Genomic DNA, 22833 nt, shown 5'->3' on the forward strand with positions numbered 1-22833 from the left:
GGCCAGCACAGCTACATGCCACACACCAGGCAGGGCTCAGGGTGTGTGACAACAGCACTGCCACAGTGGAGCCCAGAATTCCCCCATCCCTCCCTTCCTTCTGCTGACTGCAAGAAGATGTTGAGGCTGCCTTCACCTGGTTCGGACAGCAGGTCATCACTCCTGAGCTCTCAGAAGAGGTTTTTTTAAGAGGGAAATCCTTAAACTGCATGCACTGCAAGGGCTGCCTGCCTTGTTCTGCTGTGCTTCTGATGCCTGGGCATGGAAAAAGAATGGGGACACTCAGCACTGTATCTACCCTTAAAAGGGGGGCAGCTGCAGAGCTTCCCTGTGCAGCAGAACAAAACACGAACTGGCCAGCAATGGTGTTGCACATTAGAGGAATGCTTGTAAGACTTAAGATTTCCTTTTCTCTGCTCTAGTGTGAGAAAAGTATCACTAACCTTGATGGTGCAGCTCTCACACAAGCAGGCTGATTTCTGTTGCCTGACGCTTTGGCTTGATTGCGGCCTGTCCTCTGCTTCCTCTTCTCACCAGAATTCACTTAGGACGTCTGCCGAATTGACGGAATCAACAACAAAAAATGCTGATTACTTCTAACATAGTGAAATAACCCAAAACCAATGAAAAGAGGAAACTAACAGTGCAGCAGTTTGTGTCCTCTGACAATAAGATCTACATGGTCAGTCGGGTGGCTCTGCAGAAACCTGAGCATTATCCAGCAGCTATACCAAGCAAAAGCACCATTGTTTTGGTTTTTTTTTTTTATATTTGATATAAATCACATAAAACTCCAGTCAGAACACACTCTAAAATACAACTGCAATGCAATTTTAATAAATCTCTCCCTGTCTCATGCACTACACACCCCTGTGTACACACCTCAGCATCAGCCACTTAACTTGACAAGAAGCATCTGTAAAGAATGCACAAATCGTGTAGGAAATGATGGCACCAAGTCCATGCCTTTTCCCATCCTGAGCACTTAAAAATAAGGGGGCAAATGGAAACAGCTCAGATGCATGCCAGGAGCACAGCATGGGGGATTTCAGTTGTCTTTCTTTTCCTCTATTAATTCCTAAGTCTGCAGCCTTCAAGTGCTGCGATGGCCTGAGGGCTCTGTGCAGGTACACACAAACCTCAGCTGAATAATGCTGAGCAGCACAACATTTTCTCTGTAACACTTTTGGCCATGCTGGGATGCAGCCTCCCTTACCTCATCCCTGCAGAGGTGTTTGGTGACATGGGGTAGAAGGAGAACCTCAGATAACCTGTTCTCATTTGGATTTCACCAAAGCCAGGCCTGGAAGCTGGAAGCAGATTTTGACACATACATGTTAGGGAAACAGCAGTCAATACACTGATGAGAAGGATTCCTTTTTCAGACAGGTTTCAACAGGAGCTTGTGAGTTTCGCTTACTATATGTGACTTCTTAACTATTCTGACAAAGCAAAGATGAGTGACAGTGCTGTCATGGCCAAACGCAGCAGGGAGCTGTGCACCAGGCAGCACAGCACCAGGACACGATGGCCTTGCATCAGTTTGCTGTGCTGAAGTCCTTGTGCTTCTGTGTTTAAATTTTTTACTCCAGAAATCAGGAATTAGCAGACTCTATGCATTATTCCCGTTTGCTGTGGTCCATGTGTCCTGTGCTGGACTAAGGCAGGCTTCATGCCCAGTATAAGGCAATAGAGATCAGATTGGGGGTGGAGGAAATCTTGTTTTATATCTGAGAATGTACTCAGCTAAGTCAGATTATTTGATTGCTCCCTTGCTTTGCATAACATCACAGCCTGAAGGAGGACCGAATGAATGCCAGTAAGAATGAAGCGTAACGTTGAATCTCACTGTTTCTTCAGATGAAACAAAATGCTCTTAACTACAAAAGCCCTTTTCATTATCTGCGCTTTCATCTAATATTAATGACCCGCCCTAGAGAATTACAAGCATGGCTGAATTGCCAGCACCTGGCTCACAGCATCTGCGTGTGTGCAGAGCCTCAGTGGTGTCACTTGCTGGCATTATCTCACACTATCTTACATGGGGACAACACTTCAAAGAGTCAGCACGGAGCACTCAGCACTGAAATGTGTGTCCAACCAGTTACATGGGTGCCTCATATTTTGTCATCGGCAGCTCTAAGTTTGGTCTGAATTTGAAGATATGGATTAGAGGATAAAAGCAAAAGGTTCTGAGGACCCAAGCCAAGTGTGGGTCACTGTTCAGAGTTTGCAGCTGCCATGGTATTTCCAGTGATTTTCAGCATTGCATTTGTATTCCAAAAAAGGTGCAGTTTAGAAAACATTTTGGAAATGCAAGCTGGTGTTGCAGTTCCTTCACACACACCATGTGCTGCAGCATGGCATCCTCTCTGCTGCCCCCCCGGCACCAGCACTCATTTAGCTGCGTATAAATGAAACATCACTGAACTGACATTCCTTATGAAGGTGCTGAAGCATGATGAGTGGGTTTATGCAAGGTCGTTCCAGCAGGTATGTCCTTTCCTTTTTCTGTTCTTGCACTTTGAGCCCCACTCCTCTACTAGCACTCCAAGAGCTTTCTCAAGACCCTTAATTTGAGGACATTGGGTGCATACCTGACAGATGCCCATCAACACCAGTGTGCAGTTGATGCACAGCTTTTAGGCAGTTCATCTTTTTTCATTTAGGCCAAGTGCTACAACAGCCCATCTGCATCTTGTGGCTGCAGCCCGTCACACAGATATTGAGTACCCAATTAGGTTGCCCAAGCACATTGAGTGATTTTGCTTTTTTCCCCACGATGGCTATTGTCAGCAGGGCACAGCCAGCAAAGACAGAGCAGCCGCCTCCTGCAGCTCCTGCTGTGGGCTCTCCGTGCTGGCAGGAGGCTGCCCAGTGCCCCCCTGAGAAATGCATATGGTGTTGGGCCTGACAGGAGATCCTGGCACAAAACCCACATCTAATGAGAAAGAAACGACAGGTTTGCCAGGGAGCTCCTACTTACAGTTGATCAGCTCCTCAGGAGGTTGCAGTCATGCTGCCCCAGGCCCAGTTTGCAGTTTTGGTCCTACAGATACCTGCACACAACAGTGGTTCCCAGCTGGCTTTGGGCAGCAATCACTTCATGACAGGGGAGGCAAACTCTCCTGCTGACAAAAACGGGTGCCTGGCTGCGTGCCATGGAGTAACCTGGGAGGAGATAACTTCCCCATGAGCAAACACAGGTGGTGGATCCCATAGCACAGGATTCACTGCATCCCAAAGAGCTCCCTCAGCCTGCTTCCCTGCTGATGGACATTTACATATGTTGCTTGTAAGAGCCTCCCGTACTACAGGGAGTGACTCTTCAGGTTACTGGAGTTTTCAGCTGACTGTGACGCACTTTTACTGCAGGTTCTTCTTTCCTGTGCAGTTTCAGAGTGGCCATCCCAGCACACGTTGCAGGTAGGAGTGCTATATCTATAGGTTTCACCCAGTGAGGCAGAGGTCAGGGATCTTCCCTGAACCTTGTGGCAGATGAAGAAATATTTCTGGGCTCATTCATATCTCAGGCTCATTCCCCGCCTGCTGCATCACTCCCTGCCTGTTTTCATAAGGCACAAGAGCTATTTTTAAAAGTCAATTTGGTTTTATTAGTGACAAGGACATAGACAAACACCCTGAACTCTTTGGTTCCCTGTGGGAAGAGCTTTGATTCAGAATCTTGCCATTTATGGGCAGAGTCAAAACTAAGTTCCCAAAAGGGAAATGACATCTTTTAATATTACTTTTCCCCAGGAGCTTCAGGGTCGGGTTCCTGCTGGGTGGGAGAATATAAGAAATCCAGAAAAGATGCTTCCTTGTAGCCCTGCTCTGTCCAATGGCTCAGCCTCCCCTGCTCACATGCTGAGACTCCTCTATACAGCATAAATCTGCCTCTTCCACAGAACCCTTGCATGGTCCCAGGGGCGCCAAACAGCCCCTAAGGCCAGCAGAGCAAAATTAGATTAGGGGGCTGCACAGTGCAGGGGAAAAGATCATTCTTTTTCATGAGCTGATTGTGGATGCTCTCATGAGAGAGCTGCTGCTTCCAGGCCTAACCCTGCACACTGCAGAACCTTTGTAGGACAGTGCATCTGTAGAATCCGTGCTCTTCGTACTACAAAAACTTATTTTAATTCTTTCACTTCTGAATAAAAAGGATGAAAGAGAATATAAAGAAATATCAACCATTTTCATTCCTCAGTGAATCCTGGGGCTTTCCCATTCACGGGAGCAGGAAATGACTTGGTGCCGCTTTATAAGAAGTTGACCAACATTTAAAGGCTTGTTGTTCAAAACAAAAGCCCCCCAAAACCCCAACAACTTCCGTGGCTTGGTTTCCTCAAGTCCTACTTAACTGCACGCTCTTCAGCAACCAGACCTGACATCCACATGCATTATGTGAAGCCACAAAAAGCTGTGGCTTTCTCCAAGCTGTATTTTGAGGGGGGAAATAATATAGAAAGCTTTCTTCCTGTGAGTTATTAACATGAAGCAAATGCATCTGCTTTCCCCATGGCCAGGAGCAATGTCTCCACGGGACTGCACTACTGTGTTCAGCCACCTGGCCTAACGTTGGGCTGAGGGAGGGCGGGTGGATGGGTGGAGGGCTCACCACCCTGGAATTTGGGTAACGTTCATATGTTTATGCTGTACTTACAATTATTGTCATTGGTCTCCAGCACATCTTTGCTTTTCAGTCTTGAGAACAGGATGGGAACATTTTCCTTCGGCTATTCCCCCTCAGACAACACAGGTGATATTGAGGCCCTTAGCCTTGCTGCTGGGTTTTGAAGCAGGCCTTTCCGAATATAGTTTAATTTCTGTTTTAAGAAAGGATGAAAGACAAAAAGGAAAAAAAAAAGACAATTTTAATTTCAACGCAAGAAAAAAATAAACCTTCTTGATGCCAAATGGGAATTGCAGACCATTTCCTTCTTTCCCCTTCTCATCTTTCAGAACCAGCTCAACCTACAGAAGTCTGTCATGTTTCTCGACTTAACCACTGAACAGAGACATCAGAGTCCAGATTAAAATACAAATGGAAACATAACCCTCACTGCACACAGCTCTGTAACACTGAACCTCTCCAGGAATGTCTCACAGCCATTTTCTATTTTCCCAAACACTCCCTATTTATGACTAAAAGCTGATCCCCATTTCCTCAAACACTGTAATGCTGTAAAGCTTTTGTTCTCTTCTAGGTAACTAAAAAGACAGAGAGGAGAAGAAAAAAAAAAATAACCAGGAGCACAAATTCCCATCTCTAGGCATCTTTCCCACATTCCAGTGGGATGGAATATCTCACCGAATTATATCCTAATTTGCTGCTGCTGTGCAGTTCCTACCTCCTTGTGACGGGAAACATATATATCCTTTACAGTGTAATAATACCTCTGCCTGATAAAGCAATAAATAATGGGAGATTTAACAATATGTGGCCTTTCCTCCTGCCCTGCAGTTTAGGCTTTGATGCTAATATGTATGCACTTGATTTATTGCCTTGATTTTTTGCCATTTTGAGGAACTCCTACAGTAGGAGGATGAATCTTCCTTACCTGAATGCTCTGTGCATCTGCCATCCCAGTAGCAAGCAGATTCCCTTGCAGGGATGCAGCACAGAGCAGCAATGCAATATGAATACACATCTGTATGCAAAACTCAGCAACAGCTCAATGCCAAGAGGAGGTAAGATAAGTTGTACCAAACAAGAAATCAAAGCAGAAAAAGAGAAGTAAATGATGTCCTTTTTCAAGAATGAAAGCTTTATTTAGCAGTTCCTAGCAATGTATCAATCAGCAGCTTGCACTGATCTCCAAGATGGTGAAAATGCCCCAGAGAAAGAAAGGGGTGAAGCCAGGAGCAGTGTTTCCATTGCACAGGCAGTGCTATGGCATCTGTGCACTGAGGACAAGTCCAAGGTAAAGTGCAGATCCAAATGCTCTAGAAGTGCCAGCCTAGGAGGCAGGGTGGCCTTGAAGACACTGCTAACAATCCAGATAGATACGGAGTCAGTCAGTGACTGCTGCACTGTGTCAGGTAAAACATAGCCTAAATTCATATAACATACTTTACATCTGTATGGAAGTAGACTTTGCTGTAAGGTCTCAACAAGCTAAATGAGCACAATAATAGCACATAAAGAATGGAGGAGAGAAGAGAGCAGAACTCATGAGCTAAAATGATCACATGTGAAAGTCAAGAGCCTCCGGCGAGCAGCTGCAGGCTGCTCTGTGCCACATCCACAGGACATATTTATCCCCAGAACAACAGCCTCTCTTCCATGCCTGCACCACCCTGCCAGGAGCTTCACTCCATATGTGTACGTTTATTTGTACCGAGACTGTATAAAGTACATACATAGTGGGTAGTGTGGAATAAAACCCCAGGCCCAAACTGGGAGAAAAGAGAAAAGCAGCTTGCAGTGTGCCTGCCTTGGAGGAATGGGACCCCTAGAAGGCACAAGTTCTCATATGGAACTTGGTTACCATATGCAAGAGCAAATCCAAATGCTTGCAGGCAATCTGATTAAAAGCAGACATTTGAACCTCACAAAAAAGCAAACATTAAACTGTTCCATGTTGTACACAAACATAAACAGGCTGGCAATGAAATCCACCTCAATCTCTGAGCATGCAATCACTTCCCAAACTCAGCACAGATAAAAACAAGTTTCCAACACAAGGGGCAACCTCACGCAGCTCTGGCTCTAGGGAACTTATTTGCTTCCTTCCATCAACTGAAGAGAAGGAATTGTCTCAGCCTCCCCCAGCCTAGGACCTGTGCTGATGGCCACACGAGAGCACGGTTCCAGCGAATGGGTACATGAAGCACAGGGCTCTGCAGGTACACAACGATGTCTAATATCCACAGGGCACTGGTGCATGCAAATACCAGCATTCCTGCTGAGCTGCAATGCTCACATAGGACACAATTGCAGACAGGCATTATTTAGGTTTCTGATGTCTTTATTCAACTAAATGTCTCAGTACAAACCTGCACAACGCAGGACGTGAGTAGCTCCACTGGGAACAGGTAGGTACGCTTAAGGCCATCAGGATTTGCGCAGCTTGATGCAAGCAACCCAGGGAAGAGGTTTGTCCTTAAATTCAGCGTGATCTAGAGATGTGATGTTGTATGGAAGCATACAGCTCAAGTGTTTCCTTTACGATGCAGATATCCTATAAGACAGATGGAAAGAAAAAATGACTTAATGTAACATTTCTATCAGAGAGCCCCACGAGAACCCTCCAGCCTCAGAATGTTCTGCAGAAGGCATCAGCGCTATCTTTTCCTGTATTTGGCAAGTTAGCAGTACATTTTTCACACAACCCTGCTGAAACACTGGTATGAGAAACTGGTGCTTGCAGAAAGCCAGCTTCTGTGATTGCACATCCCCAGAAACTGTAACACGACTGTGCTGATATAGAAGCTGAAATTTTGAATTCTTGGAGCACCAATTGGTGATAGCAAGGAACCTCATAGAAGTGCTTCTCTATGGAGGTTATGTTATGGCATGCCCAAAAAGCTGCATGTGCATCCCCTTCTCTGCAAATGAGAGCAGTAAGTGGCGGTGAGATCCCAGTGATCTGCAAGACAGCCAGTGCCACAGCCCGACAGTGATGCCAAGCACTGTTAAAGCAAACCCACAGCCCAGGCTGTATAAATACACCTGCTGCAACATGTACAGAAAGACCAGCAGGGAAACTGACACGGCTTTTGTTTCCTCCTGCATGCTGTGTCTGGAGCAGGTGTAGTTCAAAGTTTAATCTCAAGCATCATCACTGAGGCTGCAGAGAAAGCTGGATATTCACAGGAGCACATCCCCAAAAAATTGAGAATAGCTGTATTCACAGCACAACAGGAAAAGCACATTGAAGTACAAATGGGAAACTGTTCATTAAGCAAGAGCACCTCAGCATCATGCAATCATTAAGGTTGGAAAAGACCTCTAAGATCATCTACTCCAACTGCCCACCTATCACAAATATTGCCCACTGACCCATGTCCCTCAGTGCCATCTCTGCTGCTCTTGAACATCTCGAGGGATGGTGACTCCACCACCTCCCTGGGCAGTCTGCTCCAATACTTCACCATTCTGAGCAGAAGTTTTTCCTAATATCCAACCCAAACCTCCTCTGGCACAACTTGAGCCCATCACCTCTTGTCCTTTCACCGTTAACCAGAAGAGGCTGACTCCCACGTCACCACAACCTCCTTTCAGGAGCTGTAGAGTAGTAAGGTCTCCTCTGAGCCTCCTCTTCTCCAGACTGAACAACCCCAGTCCCCTCAACTGCTTCTCATAAGACTTGAGAGACAAAATTCAGCCATCCCTCCCACCACCTGCATCCTGGTGGTACACAGGCTGCTTTTTGAAAAGCAGGAAAGCACAGCAAGCAATATGGCATGGCTATGGACACGAAGACATGAACCCATCACGTACCTCTGACTCCTAAAGCCAGGCACTGAGTAAATATGGCTGAGTACAGGCAACCCCCTCTGCCTGGCCAGTGGCTCTGTGCCCTTTTACTGAGCTGATGACTGGTTTTCACCCCCAACACACCTGTAGAAATACTGCCTACTCAGTTACAAGGATTTTCACAGTACTGCCATTGGTAAGAATGTTCTGCGCAGTGGAAAAGACACAGAGATACCCTCAAAGCCTGCTTTCCTCCATCCTGTGGACAGTTCTTTTGTTAATAACTTTCTCAAGAAAAATGAGACTGCAAATGATTTTTAAATTGTTCTCAAAGGTATACAAGTACGTCATTTTTTGCTGACAGCTTTAATTATTCAACCTTGCTCAAGCCCCACATTAAACATAATCACAGGAAAGGACTTCCAGCACCACCAATAATAGCCAATTGTGGAGATGGCATGTTCAGATCAGCAGTGAAAAACAGCTTACACTCTCTGACCTCTACCCAGAGAAATCCTACTGTTGCTATAGCTGCTACCCCGAGCAGAGCAGTATTTCTGTTAGCAGGTTGTGAGAGAAAAGGAAAACACCGCCGTTCCTTGAATCATTTCTGTGCTTCCAACTTGTTGTATCTTATCAGTGGACTGAGTACTCATTTACAGCACAAATCCATTGAAGAGGTAATTTTTTGTTGAGACACACTTGGCATACATTTCCCATTTACTCCCGTACAGAGGCTGTGATTCTTCAGCATCTTTTAGTCTTATAAAATAAATTCAAACTGGAATGTGACATAGGCAATGGCTGTGCCATAGCCTCCCTTTGGTGCGATCATCTTGTTGGATTTTTACAGCACTTTCTATCTTACGTTTTTAAATCTAGCTTTGAAAGTTGTGGATGAAAACAGCAATACCATGCATTTCCTTGGACCTGTACCTGGACACACTTTGGTCCTCATTTCATTCTCCTGTTTCTGCTTCAGAACACCATTCCCCACACCTTTATTTCTGCCTGCATGCCGTTTCCTTTTCTGCCCTCCACGAGTGCCTTCCTATCTACCTCCCTTGGAATCACTGGGGGCCATCATTAACAGCCCCTTTACAGTGACAGAAAGAGGATCTGTTCATTTGATTCTCCTGTCAAAACTGGGGACGAGAGAGTCAGGAAAAAGAGGACGACTACAGTTGGGTGATCACCAAGAGGAAGCCCTCCAAGAACAGCAGGACATCAACCCTAAAGAGCTCCTCAAGCAGCCCCACAGTCACTTTCCAGAGATCTAGAAGGATAGAGCAGCTATTGAGTTCTGTAATAGCAACACAGGCCCTTTGGTGTCCTGTCTCCATCCACCAGAACTACAAATCACATCTGCACTTACAGGGATATTTTACCACCAAATACAAAACTGACATTTCTTTTTTATTACTTACGAGAGACTAAAAAAAACAAAACTTTTACTTTTCCTGCTTTTGGGATGAAGCTTTTCAAGTCATCTCAGCTTTTCTGATAGACTTATTACTTGCAATGTGTTGGAAGGTAAAAAATGCAGCCCTGAGCCTTTGGACACTGCATCCAGGAGGATGGAAACCCTCCAAAATGATCCCAAATGTAGAAGTGACCCACAACAAGGAAGAACATCAAAGCCCAAAAGTGAATGTTGTTAAGTGCACAAAATCTTGCTGAGATGGGGTATGAGAGTCACAGTGACAGGACCTTGGTTTGGATAAAGCCAGCAGCTGAGGAGCCCTAAGCTGGTTGGAAAGAGGACATTGCCTTGACTGGAAGGAGTACAGGACCTTACAGCATCTGAGCCAGTCCCTGCCTTGCCCACAAATATTTCCTTAAATGATTTTCAGTAAGGGAGAAGCTAAATGACCAGGCTGAAAAATAATTAAAAGCTAAGGATAAATGGAAGGATGAACGTGGTGAGAAGCAGGACCTTGCCAGTTCCATTTGTTGAAAAGTTCAGTCTGGTTCCTGTCTGGCAAAAGTCAGAAACACCAGCTGGGAAATTCACTTAGTTAAGAAGAGAAGGAAGAGTAAGTAATTAAGGTCCACATTATCCTTTGAGGTTGGCATCTACTTTAATTAGCTTGTCTGATCTCTACTTTCTCCTTTAATCCAAGTAGTTTTGAAAGCATTATTACAAGACACGGGTCTCTGTTCTGGTTTACCTCTTGGCCCTACTGTTTATCCAATTAATTTACTCGCTATGTATTTTACATTCCTTTGTCTCCATTTACCAGTTCTCTCTCTCAGCACTGTCTGGTCTTTCTGCCTGTGCTCTCAGCTTCCCCCCTGTGCAATGCATTTGTGTTTGGGGTGGTGCATTTTTAGGAAAGGAATTTCCAATGCTTCTCTTAAAAGCGTTGAGCCTTGCTTCGGTTATTCTAAAGCACAGTAGCACTCATTTTCCAGGTGCTACAGGCTACCAGTGTAAGGATTCAAAACAGATCTCTGATCTCTGCACCAAACCCACCTCTGTTTACTGCCCCACCACATTCTGTGCACTCAGGAAGGACGGTGGTTCTAAAATCCAGATGCACTCTCAATATTAAAATGAGGCCCATCGGATCTTATTAGTAATTTTCTATTTTGTTAGCAATTTCATGCTGCCTATTAACATTTGTATTTAATATATTTACCACTCATCACAAAAGAATGATCCTATTAGCACTTTCCATATGGTATTACCAAAAAAAAAAAAAAAGAACAACACCACTGTTATCCCTTATCGTGCTGCTCCCATGCACTTACAGACAGCATTTTCTTCCCTCCCACTCACAGTTAGTGCTGCCCAAGAGTTCAAGGCCCAGCAGTTTGCAAGGTGTCACACAAAACAAGCTCAAGGGAGCAAAACCAGGAGATGAGCTCTTTGCAGGCAGAGCAGAGCAACTTTCACACACAGGAACGTCCTGTTGAATCTAATTGAAAGTGATGTGCTTCCTGGTAGGATTTTTTTTCTCCAGGTACAAAACAGAATTTAACAGAAATCCTTTTGTTATCAGTTTTAATATTTTTAAAATATTGCCAAGAATCAATACCATCCTTCTTCAGTTTGATTTTTAGCTGAAAATTCAGATAAATTAATTGCAGTGAAATCACTAATGAAATATCTATTCTAAAATCTGTTCTAATTGATTCATCTCTTACTAAAGACTGTACGATATTTTCTTCAAGAGACATTCATGCATGCAGATGCATTTACAAACTACACTGAATGCAGAATTTAATGGAAGCGTTGCAGAATGGAAGCATTATATTCCTGTTCATTATGAGCAGGGGAACGTAGGTCAGACTTCTGGATATATATCCATGATCTCTAAACTCATCTTTCCCCTTTTAAGTACTTTTTCACCCTGGAATCTCATTACAGGATATCACATAGTAGCACCCAGAGATGGCAATTAGCAATGATGTCCCCAGGAGGTGCACCATGCTGCTTGGGATGGAAACTGCCTGTGATACTTACATTGCACTGAGCCCTGTGCTAGTCAAGTATGCGATATTAACATTAAGGAATAAATCACTGTGATATACTGCAATATCTTGCAAGAAAAAGAAAAAAAAAAAGGCCAAAAATGTTTGTACTATATATCAGGGCAAGTTTTCACCTTGCTGGTCCATTTACATTTATAGCATTTTATAGGCTTTGTAATCCTGCTTTCACTTTCATATCTGAGATATTAGCCTGGCTTCCATTCAATCCAGGGACCATCAAGAGAAAGAGAGGGGTAAATCTTCTGCATAGGGCCTGCAAAATTACCCTTATCCTTTGATATATTAAAACCAAAGTGCTGTAAATTTCTGTTGTCATGGAGATATTTTCCATGCCATACCATGATTGGCCGTCTGAATTCACTTTCCTTTGGGTTTTCCAGTCTAATTAACTGTTATATTTTTTGCCAGTAGACTGGAAAAACCCACATGAACAGTTTTTGATCTGTGACTGCATCCCTTACAGAGCAAATTTCATTTTCATATACTATTAAAGGCAAAATGTGTAAGCTTGGTTTATATTTATAGAGCAGAACCTACTTAGGAGTGGTGGGAGAACACAGTAATGCTCAGGGAGAAGTCAAGCGTGATCAGGTCAGAACATACAATTATTTACATCTCCATAATGCAAAGCAGCGCAACCCCAGTTAAGCCTACACTCGATGTGCTCCAAGGGCAGTGCTGACCCACAGGGTGCAGAGGCTGTGAGCACAGCAGGCAGAAGCAGCAAACTGGGCTCCCTCACCTGGCTGAGATTCAGTGATCCGAAACCAACACCTGGAAACTTCATCTGGAGCCACAGACAGAAAAGCACCTCTTGGCAAGGCTCAAAGCAGACCGGCATCGAGTCGAAAACACTGTTCACTTACACGCTTGTTTTCCTAACCCTCATGTCACTGGATTGTCCAGACTTTGTTTTAGAGCCTAAGGATGACTGAATCCGTCAGACTGGGACAAAGGGCAATCCCGCTCGTTGCAGTCATACCCCCACGATATTTTAGGCTACTGGTATCCTTCCAAGTGCCAGACAGAAAAAGTTAAAACCGTGTGGTTGGATGCTGTTTGAAGTAAAAGACTGGTGGTAGAGGCCCATCCACGTCCAATCCATAGTGACTGGTTGATAATGAATTCAAAAGAATTTATCTCCTGCAACAATGCCTGCAAAGCAGGCAGGCCTTGAGATCAGCTTCCTGTACCTTTTTCAAATTATAGTGCCTTTGATGTACTTCCCTTCCTGCCTTTGAACATTTGGAGTCCATTGGTAGGGAACTGAATGCTTTGGTACTGAATAGACTCTCTCTCTTTGCTCCCCCCTAAGAGGATTAGCATCAGGTCTTAATTTACTAATGGACTGGAGATATCCATTAACATAGCAATTAATTCAGTGCTAAAGTGCCTGTACGACAGAACCACGCTGAGTGCACGGGGAAAAACACTGCAAGTGACGTCTCACCAGTAAGCATCACAGGGCTAGGGAAGAAAAGTTAATTTAACAAAGAAATAATGAAGCACTTTATTCCTCTTCTGCATCTCTGTGTCTAATTGCAGCATTTGACCACAGTCCTACACTCAATTTTGAATTTCTGGATGGGCGTTCCGCTTCTCCCATCTTTCAGAAGTGGAGCAGAGCCGGCTCACAGCAGCACAAACAGCAGCAGCTCCGTCCCAGCTTGGCAGCACGCAGCTGGCAGCACGGCCGAGCGCCGGCGCTCCTCCCAGCTCCCACAGCACGAGCTTTGCGTTGAGGCGAGCAGCTGCAGCATCGCACAGCGGCACTGCGGATGAGTTGACGTGTGCCCCACCCTGGAGCATCTCACATCCATCCTGCCCAAAAGCAGCCTGTCCTGCAGCTCCAGGGCCAGCAGCACGTTTGGTTGTTCCCATCAAATCTGTCTTCATTCAGGTGCTTGAGAAGATGTCCTCAACTTGAAAGCCAGCGCTGCTCTTTCAAAGTGAAGCTGTGCATTCATCATGCCGCTGTGCAGCTGCTCTGTTGGTGTATTTTAAAAGACAGGACGTGTGCTCCTCACATTTCAGATACCCTCTGCTGATTGAAATTAGCCATCCTTCTGAAAATAATTGCTGCCAGTGGCAATTATTACAATTAAAATGTTTACTAATGGCTTGCAATGCCCAGACTAAGATAGGCGCCGTGTGCCAGGTCATAGATGAACTAATTAGAGATTATTTAGAGGCACGTCTTGGTTCATAAATTAAGCACCTTTCCAGCTCTGTTCATTTGTAAGGTATCCATCGCATTCAAATGAGAAAGACAAAAGAGCAATGGAGCAGTTCATGCTTGCAGCTGCTCAAAGAACCGTGACGTGATCAGAATTTTTTTTTAAATGCTAGATTACTGATTTCAGGAACACACCAGCCTATTTAAATAAACAAACCAAATTAATGAGGCATAACAATTACGTGAGTTCAGAGTTAGCTAACATGAGCTTTCCAATGGACTTGGTGCAACTTAATTTGGATGAAGAAACTGGGCTGCAGAGGATATTGCAACCTTGAGAAAAACTGCACCAAACTACTACTGCTAGATTTTTGGGTGCTGTTGATACTCATACACATGGCTTTTATCATCACTTGTGCTTCAATTCAAGAGCAAGCATGAACAAGATTACCAATAAGCACATCGCTCTTAACTGGTGAAATGTTGCAGAGAATGAGCAAGAACTGTGGTTTGATTATCAACAGGACAAGGATTTCATTCTGTGCACCAGGATGAACAGGATGATGTGGGTGCTCAGTTCTCAGCATTACACTCACAAGGCTCATCAGTAACTGTTCAAATAGGGCAAAGGAACTACTGAGCTAGGTATAGAGACAGCAAAGTACTTCTGGCTGCTTACTGTATATTTACAGTAATATCTGTTGTGTTATACCTTGCCTGGTCTGTAAGTCATCTGCAAGAGGTTTCTTGAGCTGTTTTTTTTCACCCAGTGCCAGCTTAGCTGCCTCTGAGCCAACCTCAGCATGTCCTAGAGTGCTCCCAACCTGAATTCTTCAGGAACATTTTCACCTCCAAGTCCGAGCTTCTCTCTAAAAACAGGTGAAGTAGTTGTACGTGGTGGATGTCTAAAGGTACACAGAATAGACGTGAACACACTGTTTGTGTGGGAATGCAGAATCTTTGTTATTGTAAGTCTTGGCATTATGAGCATCATTCGCTAATGACGTTCAGATGTGGCCTTACTTGAAGAATACAGTCTCACAGGCTGCAGACCAGGCATTTCAGAAAGGCCACGCTATTTTCTTATGAGGCTCTTCCTTCCCTGTGGCACCTTGTCTGGAAAAGCCAAGCAGAGGCACCAGCCCTCCCACTGCAGCACTGCTCACCGCTGAGCCTCTGGCAGCATCTCGGTATTAACACACTGCCCACACCTCCTCTTTATCAGCCTATTTATGGCTGAGTGCCATCCAGCAGCGGGGGACTTCACACCCCTTCTTTAATGCTGCGCTGTAACAAAAGTAGCTCAGCTCCCAAGCACACATTTGACTTCAAAGCGCGTGTGATCCGCTGGTGACACACATACGTTAGATTGGGAATCCATGTGTCAATCAGAGCTAATAGAAGGGCTCTGTACAGTGCATCATCCCCACCAGGAGCTGGCACAGCATGAATATGCATGCAGGAGGGTGAGCATGTTTTGTACAAGTGTATTTACAGGAGATGGGCTCAGGCAGGGACTTAACATTCTAGGTGGGATCGCCTGCGAGAGCCTCACAGCTAGCACTACACAGATGTGTCACACAGGAACAGCAGTAGAACAAGGACTTCTGCTGCTTTCCATGCCCACGTCTGCTTCTGGATCACGCCTTCAGGTACTTTTTAGAAGTTACAATAAGCATTAAAAGCATCAGAAGCACTTTGAAACCTGGAGTTCTTGGCATTTCTCTCTAATTCTGCCGCTGTGAAGACAAAGCTTTTTCTGTTAGTTTTTTTTTCCCCAAAACATCACTTCTTCAGTAGGAAAGAATGGATCAAAGGAGACCAGAGATGACTGATGCCTATAAATATCCTACTTAAATTCACCTCAAAAAGAAAGGAGCTGCAGGTTGCTTTGAGCTGCATTTACTCCTAACACTACCACCAGCCCAACTGAATAGGCATGGAGCAGGATAGGGAAGTCCCTCTTGAGGCTCTCACCTCCGTAGTTTTAATTGGCAATTCTGGCATAATATGACGAGTACATAGTGAATGATACTTAAGAAGTCCTATGCAGGCTTATGTTAATGGGGCAAGAGGTTAGAGGGAGTTAAAAGTCTAGAGAAGATGCTGCTGCTGTGATGGCCAAAGAACAGCCTCTTCATACCTTTTAAATTCATTCTTGGTCAAGGGGGAAGTGAATAGTCTGAAGAGAAAAGCAAGACACCTCTTGTGGCACTTGGGAGGTTGCTATCTTCATACAGCTTGTCAACTGCCATGATGTAGAGCTCATGATCAATCTCTTACAAGTGCAAAAAGGCACTGCACGTACTGTCAGTAAACTCATGGCTCGTCACCCACGCGGAGACAGCCCTTCAGCCCAGCCAGCTGTTTGTCTGGGAGCACTCAGCCATGTGGGAGCTCCATTCCAACAAGAACTGCCCCAACACACCCATAGCACAGCCCTGTGTCCCATCACCATGTGCTGCCTTTCAGTCTGCAGCAACTCAGCACTTCACAACCTGCGGCAGTCAGTAAAGCCATTTTCCTTTGGTCTGCGCTCCCTGTTTAACAACATTTTGCTTTTAAGCTTTGAGCCTCAAAAGGCCAAAATTCACCCCCAAAACATCACTGGTTAAAACCAACAGCGCAATGCACTGCTGGCAGCAGGATGGCTGCTCTCCAGAGCTCCAAACCCACACAGCCTGCTCTCCACAAACTGTGTGCATCCATCAGACCCAGGAGCAGAGACTCAGGAAGTTTAAAACATATCCCACAAGCTTTTCCCAGTCCTCAAGGCCAAGGAAAACAAACTGGCCTCAAAGTTCACACTAAGGAGGAAAACTGAGACCAAAAACGACCTAATTAGAGCGAAATTCAATAAGCCGTAGGCTTGTTTTATAATGAAAATGCTACCACGTTTTTGCAGCGGTGACATTACTTTCTGCCTTGAGGATTAATACAAAGCACAGAAGCATTCAGAGCTGAAGTTTTCAGCACAACTGCCTGAAAAAATTGCAAAGTTTGGAAGATATCAGCTTTCTGGGTCAGAATGGAGTTTTCTCACAGAGGTTTTGACTCTTTAACCATCAGCTCCACATTTCTCACCACACTCCTCTCAGCACCCAGCCACGGGGGTTTCCAAATACCCTACAAAAATAGCTGTTATATCCCACAGCTCCCTGTGGGGACAGCCCTCCATCCCAGGTGCAACACCAAACCTGCAGCCAGAGAGCAGTCAGGACTCGATTAGATTTAAATCAGACATGTTTCACTTCAGACTCATTTGCTGTGTATGACAGTAGATCGTTTCAATGCACCTGAACTGGGTATAATTAGCAGTGTATGAGAGATTATTCAGTTTATTATGTGAATGAGACAATAACTTTCCTATGGGTTTGTAAAACATAGGAGAATGAGAAGGTGCTAATCTGTGCTCTCAGCCCTCATCTGCCACTCCAACATCTTAACATGATATATGCAATATAAATACTATATTAAAATATGTGCTAATACAGTATGAATACTAACCCTGTTTTAAATGAGAAGCTCACAGCACGCACCCAACTCCCCCCGGGAAGCCCTCTGTCCCTATGACATGAGCACAGCATGACAGATCACTGAAGTACCTGAAATGCACGTGAGCTGTTAATGCAGAATTTCGCCACTTCTCTGCAGCCCCATTCTGCTCAAATTCATAGAGATGTCCCAAAATCCTACTCCCTCACACTGAGCTGTGCTTTCAGGATCACACGCTGGCAACAAAAGCTTTCTTCCTGCACTGCTCAGCATGCTCTGCTCTGCCTTTTGTCTACAGGATCCCTTTCCTGCTAGCACTGAACAATCTATGTAAAGTGCTTTGTGGTATCTTGAGCATGAAAGGCATTACTTCCAGTACGTTTCCATGTTATTTGGCTAGGCATGCACATGGGTGGCTGCCCTGTTTCATAGCTAGTGCCAGAACTGTGCAGGGGACGAGCACCTCCAAGCTCAGACCACTGCGCAGCACCTGAAAAAGCCACCCAAGGAGCTGCGCATGGTCATGAACATAAAGTTTGGTTCACAAACAAAAAAACAAACAAGCTCAAAACCCACCAAAATATTACAGAAGCAGCTGAGTAGACCTGAAGCTGTTTCCACAGCTTGTTTTATATCAGCCATAAGGCTCTATTTGAAAGGAAGGTTAAAGACGTTTTTTTCCTCTCCAGTTTCTATTACATGGTTTTCACATTTTTTTATGTATGGTTTCTATGAGAACTGCACACCTTCCAGCAACTAACAGAAAGACTCAGATAATGAAGAGTGCAGCTCCTGATAAAAAATCTCCAAGCAAGAATCAGCCCTAAGTAGTATTATTCTCTACTTTTGAATTCCTGTTTATACAAACACACAAAACAGAAAAGCTGGCCGATTTGGGGAATCACAGTTCCTCCACAAATTACAAGCCATATAATACTGTACACCTCAGAGGTGAAAGTTGGACCATTTTTTAGAGTAAGATAAGTGAGCAACATCTTTGTTTCTCCCACTCAGACACGTCCGTGTGCCAGAGCAGGCTGCTGCTCTGACATGTCATATTGCAGCTGTCTGTGTGTCACAGGGGGTTTTCCTCCTGATGCAGTAGTGAAAAGAAAATAAATAAATAAATAAATAAATAAAAATAAAGACCAGGACTGGGAACTTTAATTCTCTGTTCTTTTTCCTGCCTGTAGTTGGTAGATTCTCATGCTTCCTGCTATTACATAAATCCCAAGGATTTACACCTTGCAGGTTGTGCAGGTCACTTCTCCAACCAAAGTGCTGAAGCACTTTTGTGGCTGATGGATGCTCAGGATTCTCCCCATCTCATAACAGTACACAGCCTGCACTGCTGGAGTGGTGTGGGAGAAGGGAGGAAAGTAAAGCTTTTTACAATGAATTGTTGTGAGCACACCAGAGAACTGCATCAGCATCCCATTTGTACTGTGCGGCACGTTATCTTCACCAGCTCTGACTGTGAGATCTCTGCAGTGCTTTCAGTGATGCACATGTATAGACACAAAACGTCTTCATCATTAAAAGGGTCTCTTATGCACCAGAATAAAAACCTGAGGTTCAGAACTGCTCCAAATGGCTTCCCAGAATACGGATCGGGAAGGTTTATTTGCTTTCTCCCATCCTACTATATTTCTAATCAAAAGAGAGTCTGTCTGCTGTGTTCATTAAACTCAACTTCTGCAGTCTTCAGGCAGTTTTGCCAAAGCATAAGTCAGGGCAGCAGAGCTCTGTGTACTAAAGGCCATAGGGTTCTCCACATCCACTGTATTAAAATCCCATTGCTCCAGAGAATGTGCCTATTCATCCTCTCATATTCACCTTTTAGAGGAGCTGGAGCAGTAAAATGCCCTCTCTACTGATGTTTCAGAGAGAGAAGAAATAGCCTGAAAGAAACAGCCTGTAATTTTCAGATGAAGATACGGAGCCCAGATGCTATTCACATCCCACAGGAGGTGGCTGCTCTAGATGCCTCTGGAAATCCTAACTGCAGAATTCAATGTGTCACAGCGCCCAAGCAGTCCCCACATTTCCTCTGAGCTGTGATGCCATTTGTTACTCTTTTTTTTTCAGTGGAAAACATTTTTAAACCCTCTCAGCATTGAGCAGAGCCCACCTTCTGTCTCAGCTCCTCTGCCAGAGTTCATTCGGAGGGTCACCACCATTCTTCTCTCAGTTGACAAGTTCTCCACACCCATTAATTCAGGCTTCTGGTAACCAGTGGCTGCCTTAGGAGCACGCTGGGATTGAACACTGGGTGCTCACTTCGCTGCATGGGAGCCTCAGCTGGCAGGCAGTGCATAGCTGGAGGCGGAGGAGGTTCTACAAGCACAGACAAAATCCTGCTGCTATCTGGCACTACAAAGCCCAGCTCAGATGGCACGTCGTCCCTCGGAGGTACAGAGATGAAAAAATGAAGATGTGAAGAACTTGAATATTTCATCACAGACTTTGCTGTTTTGTTCTTCATTTACATTGGTAACGTACACTTTTAGACTGCAAAACACAGTGTGCTGTAGTTGTCTTGTTAATATTCAGGATGCTAAGGAGCACCACCCTCTGCATCCCAGAAGCAATATCAGCATCACCTAAGCGTGTTTCCACTGTAAATGACCACGTCTACACAGCTCTGCCATCAGCCATGGGCCATGTGCAGAAACATCACCCTGAGAGCCCAAGCCCAAGGCTCTGCTGTAAGGACAGAGGAGTGCAGCTGATGTGCTCTTTTCAGAGCATCAGGAAAACATTGTGAACTTAGGAGAGGAATGGGGCTGAAGGGCCAGAAGGAAAGGACAGCAGAATTGGAGTTAGTCACAGCAAGTGGGAAAGGAGCTGCTTTAGAGAGGAATGGCTGGGAAAGAATTAGAACTGGGAAAGAAAAGCCAAGCTAATAATGAGGCAGAGAACAACAGGATACAATAAAAGAGATTATGCAATAAAAAAATTGAATGTATTACTTGACATCAGTGCCAGAAGAAGCAATTGAAGGATGCATTTGCTCCACCATTATAAACAATCCCAGGAAAATGACTTTGCTCTCAAACAGCCTTCCAAACTACTGCTGTACAAACGCAGTTTCACAAAGCAACTTGCAGCACGTGGCTGGACACCTCATCAGCTCCAATAACACTCTGGTGAGAAGAGCAAGTATCAAATGCCCTTTTCACAGCAGAAGACCCAGAGGAGGGCTCAGCAATTGAGACTGGAGAGAATGATTCAAAACTTAATATCAGTTAATTATTTGTGGCCAATTTTAGAGCCTCGCTGAAGCCTCCCTGAGTCCTCCTCCACTGCACCACTGTGCCAAGAGCAGAGCTGGACACTAAATGTCAGCATCAACTTGCCTCATGCAGCGTGTGGAAGGAGGCAGCATCCAGAGGTCCCTTTCAGCCTCTTTTATGATTCTAGGAAAAACCTATTTGCTATTAGTGGAGTTTGTGAGAGCCACATTGCCAAAACCCAAAGAACTATGAAGACATTTTGGTTCTTAAACCTCACACACCCTTCAGCAATTCTCTGACCAATTCCCAAAGGTCAGTGCTATTCCTCCTTCGCAGCTGACCCCAAATAGCCCCCAAGCTGCCCAAGTGAATAGTTATTAAGCCCTGCTGCTCACGGAGCAGAACCAGTTAGAATGCTCTTACCAGTCTTTTTTTAGTGCAATGAAGGTGTCGCTAATTGCAGAAGTGGTACAACTGAAGTGCTAATGGTAGATTATTCTGGCTGCAAAACGTCACTGTGTTTGATGAAATTATCTGCAGGAGAAAACGCCTCCACTAGTTTTTCTAACATCTGTTTACAGCACAGCACAAGAAAGCTGAAGCCTCGACCCAGCGGTCTACAATAACTGAAAATCAGGGACTTCCCACCCAGAGGAGCACTCATACCCACTGCAGGTCACCTATTAGCAGAGCAGCTGCTCACCAGGGCATTGGAACTGCAGGATGGGAGTCCCCACTCTTCTCAGAGAAGCTGGCTTCGTGGTTTACATGTAGCTGCCACTTCAACACCTACCACCAACAGGAAGCCAAAGCTCATGCTGTAGGACTCAGAAGGTGGAAGATCAAGCAGCTAAAGAGCTTAATGTTCCCACACACTGAGACAGCATCCCTCAGGCATTAGCTGCTGTTTTACAACCATCTCCAAGCTGGGTGGTGCTCCCCCAGTGAGAGCAGTGCAGAACCAGAACCGGAAGGAAGAGCAGAGCCCCAGATAGCATTAAACAGCAAACATCTACAGACAAAATAAAATGCTTTCCCTGTACTCATTTTATCCCCAAGCAGTTCTGATGTCCTGGTGAGTCATCTCGTGCTTAGACTGTTCCTGGACAGGGCTATAGCACCAAATACTCCAGGAACCAGGGAAGGAAACTACCATTTTCAAAGTAAGTTTTAATTACATCCTACGTATTTTCGAGGCTTCAGATTGCATTGGGAAAAGAGTTTACAAACCACAACTTCTTCCCATTGCCACATCCTGAACTGAGGAAAAAAAAGACCATAGCAAAACTGCTCATGTAGCACATGCTCTAGGCATATGCTGCACTAGAGAACATCTCCTGTCCTCATGGAAATTTCCTGGTTAGTACATGAGTCACTGCTTGCTGGGCTTTAGTTTTAAGCAGCATGACTTCATATGCAAGTAATAGCTGCCATCTCCTGTGACTGAAACATGCACGGCAGTTGTCACTGTGTGCTTTGAAACAGGAATTGCTATTTAATTTCTCCCAGAAGTCAACAACTAATGACACCGCGAGGTTCAAGGAAGTGTTGAGTGTAGAGCCGACCGAAAGTACTGACTGAATTGATTGAAGCTGGAGACATTAACACTCATGACCATATACCTGCAGAAGTAATAATTAGACAACGTGAATATTGTCACAGATCAAAAGCCTGCCTTATCATAAGAAGAAATACTCAGCAAACCCAAGGACGCATAATAGAGATTATGCAACCTGCCCAAGCTCTCTGCGTGCTCACCAAAAAACCCTTTACATCTGTTTCCATTCTCAAGCATAAGATCCAGAAAATTATACTTTCTTTCTATTCTTTGTTTTTACACTCTCAGATTCAGGGACTGCATCAAACCATACAATTTGATAAGGGGAGTGTGTGATTTCACTGCAGTACTGGTGAGTCCTCGTGTACAACAGGCACTTTCAATTCTCACCAACTTCAAGTGCTACAAACCCAGAGCAGTTCTTTAAAGGATGCACTCAGCTCTTACC

General features: G+C 44.7%; 1 long non-coding RNA gene across 2 annotated transcripts in view; it reads right to left on the reverse strand.

Annotated features, from left to right (window-relative positions):
• Positions 1-449: 449 nt before the first annotated feature.
• The window catches only part of LOC122176381, a 130480-nt gene continuing 108096 nt past the window's right edge, over positions 450-22833 (reverse strand). For both annotated transcript variants that reach the window (XR_006177708.1, XR_006177709.1), the window contains exons 3-6: positions 7000-7184; positions 4664-4826; positions 1217-1310; positions 450-553 (exon numbers count right to left, since the gene is read on the reverse strand). This is a non-coding gene — a long non-coding RNA (uncharacterized LOC122176381). The remainder of the gene's footprint in view (positions 554-1216; positions 1311-4663; positions 4827-6999; positions 7185-22833) is intronic.

Source organism: Lagopus leucura, unplaced genomic scaffold, assembly GCF_019238085.1.
Source record: "Lagopus leucura isolate 7727_CA_CO unplaced genomic scaffold, USGS_WTPT01 Super-Scaffold_760, whole genome shotgun sequence".
NCBI classification, from domain to species: Eukaryota; Metazoa; Chordata; class Aves; order Galliformes; family Phasianidae; genus Lagopus; species Lagopus leucura.